Raw genomic sequence first — 6,000 nt, 5'->3', positions numbered from 1 at the left:
AGAAAAATTTTAAAATATATAAAAAACAAATATAATACAAAGAAACACAAAGAAAAATCTACCTTAATGTAGTTGAAAGTGAAGTTGAGAAAAGAAAAGAAAAAACCAAATTCATAAAATATGTTAATTAAAAAAAAATGAGAAGAGAAAAGAAGAAAAGAGAAGAAGACATATATGAGCATGGAGAAAAAAAAGAGTTAAGGAGAGAAGAGAAGAGAAAGAAAGAAAGAAAGAGATGTTGGTGTTTTGTACATAAGGGGAAGAAGAAGAAGAAGAAGAAAAGACTCTTCTGTTGTAAAATGAGATATTATAGTTTTTTTATTGGGACATTTTACTAACAGATAATTAAAAATTAATAATTTTATACATCCTATAAATGATTTTGTCTGTAATATTTAATTTATATTTTTAATTTATTAAAAAAAATTCAGAAATTCTCAAATATCCCTGATTATTTTCAATCCGTTAGTGATTTTATCTGTAACATTTAATTTAAATTTTCAATCTAATAAAAATTTTTCAAAATCCTCCAAATATTATCGATGACTTTTAATCCGTTAATGATTTCATCTATAAAAAAAAATAATTAACAGTACAATTGAGAAGTGAACAACTTTAGAATTCTCTAGAAAATACTGACGGAATTAATCCTTCAATTATACCCTTTATAATTGACATGAAGAATAGTATCAGGGAGAAGCAAACAATTTACCAACAAGTTTACAAACAGATTTTACCGATTGTATTAATAACATCAGTAATTTTATATATATAAATGACATGTCATCGTACTTTTTGGCTTTATTTTAATTCTTTTTTTTCACTGTAATTCTCTTGGTATATACCAAAAAAATATTTTTGTTGATAAAATTCATTGCAATTTACCAATAGAAACATTCTGTCAATGTTTCCATTTGTATTTGTTAATTTTATGGTAGTGTAAATGCATTGGTGTAAATTTTTTAGTGATTATTATTTTCAAACATCTAATTATAAATAATCATACTTAACACAAACATACAATATATACTAATCATTTTATATCTATAATTTTTATTTCAAGGTAATCAAGATTTATGAATATATTTAACAATCAAAGAACTAATTTATTGCAACTTATCAAGCTTTAAATAAATAAAAAATAGATTTTAAAAACCAAATATTTTAATTTCACAAATACTAAAAGACTTAGAAATAATTCAAACTAATTTATTAGTTATTATAAAAATATATCATTCACTAGTTGAATAATACAAGTATTGAGAAAGTAATAAAAATCTAGTTTTCAATAAAATTAGGATATTTTATTTTAATAATATTTTAATGTCATAATATTTTAAAAATTGTTTAAAATTTCAATGATGAAAGATGTAAGAAAATAGAACTAAGTGCATATGTGGCCCAAGCTAGACCCCAAGTCGGACCAAACTTTTTCAAATGCTAAATAGTGATATGCAGGTGCTGATAATCCAAGACAACTCAAGTTAAATTAATTAAAACATGACCTGTGATATAAGACTGAAAATATCTAAGGAAAAAAGTGAAAAGAAATTGTAAAGTTCAAGACCTAATAACCTAATGTCAAAGACTAAAAATTAATTAAAAAATAATGCTAAAAAAGAAAATTCAAGTCAATCGAGGTAACTTAATAAACCCACAAACCATGATATGAGATCAGGATTAAAAAAAAAATCAAAAGAAGGACCTAGTAAAAGAAGTTAAAAAAAAAAGTTAAAAAAGCCCTAAGTCAACTTAAGTTAACTTTACTAACAAGCTCTCGGAATAATAAAAAAGAAATAAAAGTGAAAAAATGACAAAGCTTAAAGGTAAATAATTTTATGTAAAATAATGAAATTGAAAAAAAATCAAGGAAAAAAATAAGTCAACCCGAGTTAACTCGACTAACCTGCCACCCACAATATGAGATCAGGATAAAAAAAACACCTAACAAAAAAACCCAAGTTAAATAAATAAAAACATTGTGAAATGAAATGCAAGCTAACTTAGGTGAGTTTGACCAACCCGCTATTGAAATAATGAAAAGAAAGAGATATGAAAAATAACAAAGCTCAAGGGTAAATGGTTTATTGCAAAATGATAAAATTGAAGGAAAAAAATTGTAAAACATTTGAGGGAAAAAAATAAATCAATCCGAGTAAACTCGACTAACCCGTCACCCTCGATGTTAGATCGAGATAAAAAAACATGAAGTTACAAAAAAATAATTTAGTAAAAAAATCCAAAGTTAAATAAAAAAATATTAAGTAAGAAAATACAAGCTAACCCAAGTGACTAACATGCACTCGAGATAACCAAATAAAAATAAAAGTAAAAAAATCACATAACCCAAGGACCAATAATTTTATGTTAAAGTACGAAATTATAAGAAAAAAATCAAATTCATAAAAAAAATTGAAAAAAAAATATAAGACAATCATGTTTAACTTAACTAACTTATTATTCGAGATATGAGATCATGATACCTCAACAAAAAAAAAAGTGCAAAAGACAGTGAAACTAAGGGTTTAATAAGTAAATGTCAAATGATGAATTTGAAAGGAAAAAAAAAACACAGTTTTCAATAAAAGGGTTGCTATGTTGGAAGGCAACCATGAAAAAATTAAAAAGTAAAATATTCAACCGTAAAAAAATTTAAAACTCAAATAATGCAAATCAATTATGATATAAAAACAAAATGAAAGAAAATAATTAGGGACTAAATTGAAAAAAAATAAAGTAAGGATAAAAAAAAATAATTAAAAGAATAAAGACCAAAATTGGATAAAATATCAAATTAAATTAAATGTTTAAGAGCAAACAAATAATTAAAAATGATTTAAGCTAATTTGGTCTAAACTTCATAACTTGTGACATGAACTATAAGGCCAGATGATAACATAAAAGGAAAAGCTAAAAAAAAATAATGTAAAATTCTCAATCAACCAAAATAATCAAGAATAAGCTTGAAAAAACAAATAAAAATGATTAAAAAATATAGATTTGAAAGGAAAGAGAACCAAATTTGACTTAAAAAAATAAAACCAAATCATAAGGGATAAAATTGAATAACAATTTAAATTAAAAAATGATAAGAATAACTAAAAATAACAATTAAAAGAATGAGAACCATATCTAATATAAAAGTTAAATATTATGAGAGAAAATTAAAAGGAAAAATAATTCAATAAAGTATAAAAGAAAATATATCACAATTAAAAGAAAGATAACAGAATCTAATATAAAAGTTGAAGTGTAAAGGGATGATATTGAAAAGAAAATTAACTCAATAATTTTTTGAAAATCAAATACATTACAATTAAAAGAATAAAAACAAAAAATCATACAAAAATCAAGTTTCAAAAGATAAAATTAAAAAATAAAATTAACTCAATAAATAATTCAAGACCAAATACATTGTAATCAAAAAAATAAAAACCTAATTTAACATAACAAACAAATATCCAGACTTTTTTGGTTTTTTTCACAATGATTAATATGTTTTTCTAGGAAATGAGAGATAAAAAGAGAAAAAAAACTTGTAATTGGAGCTTCGCTATGTGCTGGATATGTGCCGGATACAAACATGCACCTCACCACTGTGACAGGGATGGTGAGGCACATCAAGCGCCACCCTGAAAGGCTATGTCTGGTGTTGTTTCAACGCCACACGCAAAAAAAAAAAAAAAAGCAGCCCAACGAAGCAAAAGAATTATACTACTCATTTAGGTAACCCACAAGTTTAAGTTGTTCTTTCATTTTCTTTCAGTACTTTTCCAGGAAGCCAAACAGAACAATGCAGGCACAAAAAGTAGTTAAAACAAGAAAGAAACATACCCCAAATAACAAGAAGCGAGAAAAGAAGACGCAAAAGGACTAAGCAAGTGGCCATAACTGATCTGTTCTTTGTTTAAACAAGGCTTGATGCTCCAAGACGTTCCACTTGCCAGCAAATTGGTGGCATTTAGGCAGACCTTTCTTCACAACAAAGCAGCACAAAAGAAATATAGTGAACGTCTTGTGCCTTTTATCTCTCTCTTGCATGGAATGTGAAAGAAATCAGTGTTTCGTACGGACAGACCTTCTCTGGGTTTCCTGTTTAGATTGCTGGTTTTAAACAATGTTAGTGTTTGGTTAAGCAACATGGGCAAATATGTATTAACATAGTGTTTAGCAACTCTTTAATGGATTAGGTTCTGAATTAAGGACGACTTCTACAGTTATTTGAAGACTTAATTAAAAAAATTATATTGACATTATAGATTATTCTGTATATTTATTTTTTGGTTCGTAAAAAGTAATCAATTATTCTATAACTATAAACCCAAAAAAAAAAAAAGAGACTAATTTCTTCACAATCATGCCGGTTAATTATTATAATTTATAATTAAGAAAAAATAATTCCATTTATTTCGTTACAAGTTATGAATGGTTAAGTACACCTTTCTCAATGCGTCGTAAATTTATCTTCTTATTTCGTAATTTAACTAATTATTCCCTAATTGTAGATTTTTTTGGCTTAGACTGCAGGAACTTCCAAGAATAATAGGCCACTTATCATGGCGCATTAGGTAGTAAAGTAGTAATCATCCACTACACATGGGGTTCTCCAGTCTTTACAGTCGTATCAGCTACTGTGGCAGTGATATTAGCAGTCTATATAGTTGTGATACGATGGATGGATTATCTACGACCAAGCCAATGACTCTCTGGTGGTGGAAGAATACAAAGGACAATCAAAAGATTTGGGCATTCATGGTGAATTATTAATCTCTTACTCCAAAGAGATATTCATACTCAGAATTCAAGAAAATGACCGACTCATTCAACGGAAAATTTGGTCAAGGAGGATATGGTGGTGTTTATAAATAAATCAAAATCTGGAGGGCAGGAATTTATTAATGATGTTGCATGCATTAGTAGCACTTCCCATGTAAACATAGTTACTCTTATGGGGTATAATTTGTTATGAGAGGACTAAAAGAGCTTTGGTCTATGAATACATGCCTAATGGATGTCTAGATAAGTTTATATGTAGTCAAGGATCTCAACCTACAGGCCATCCTTTGGAAATTGAAGTACCGTATGACATTGCTATTGGAAATCAACAGAGTTCCTCTCAGTGAAGGTTTTTGTCAAAAGATTTCTGATTTTGGTCTCTCAAAACTATGCAAGAGCAGGGAAAAGTAAGGTTTCGATGGAGGGTGGTTGCAAGAGGGACTGTTGGATACATCGCACCAGAAGTATTATGCAGAAACTTTGGAGGGGTTTCATACAAGTCTGATGTGTATAGTTATGGAGTGCTGGTTCTTTAAATTGTTGGAGAAAGAAAACATGATACTGCATCGGTCAAAAACCAGTGAAATGTTTTTTCTAGATTGGATTTATAAGCATCTTGATAATGGCGCTGGTTTGAATTCGATGCTTGTATATAAGGCCAAAGCATCTCAGATCAAAATGTGTTTTGACTGCGAATTTGTGTGGAGATTTTTATTGTTTGTTTTGTTTTTATCTTTTTACCACGCAAGCCATCAATAAAATATGTTCTGTTGAGCATGTAATCAACTAAGGAAGAGTGATTTTTCATGTGTAGCAAATTGGAGAGCCAGGTTCTGAGATCAAGAATGGCAAGACAGGAATTTGAGTAGTCAGCATGCCTGGAAGGAACCTTATTCCACCACTAGACCACAGGTTTATCTTCAGTAAAGAGTGATTTTGTAAACCTATTTGGTCAAAACAACAGAGTATCTTATCATTAAATGCGATTAAAGACCATTTAGCTTCATCTGCTCTCCCAGAAATAACAGAATTCCATGCCTGCAGTACTCTTCCCCTCTCCCCTTCTCTGCAGATATGCATCCCCATCTCCTCCATACAATCTCTTTGCCTATCATATTCATTAGGGATGTTCAAAATAATCGATTAACCAAGAAAACTGAAGAAAAATTAACCGAAAAAACCGAACCGAAATGAAAAATCGATTAAACAAATTATCAAAATCAT

This window comes from Populus euphratica, unplaced genomic scaffold (assembly GCF_000495115.2).
Source record: "Populus euphratica unplaced genomic scaffold, PopEup_1.0 scaffold99.1, whole genome shotgun sequence".
Taxonomy (NCBI): domain Eukaryota; kingdom Viridiplantae; phylum Streptophyta; class Magnoliopsida; order Malpighiales; family Salicaceae; genus Populus; species Populus euphratica.
The sequence above is the reverse complement of the archived record's forward strand: the minus strand, read 5'-3'. Positions refer to the sequence as shown.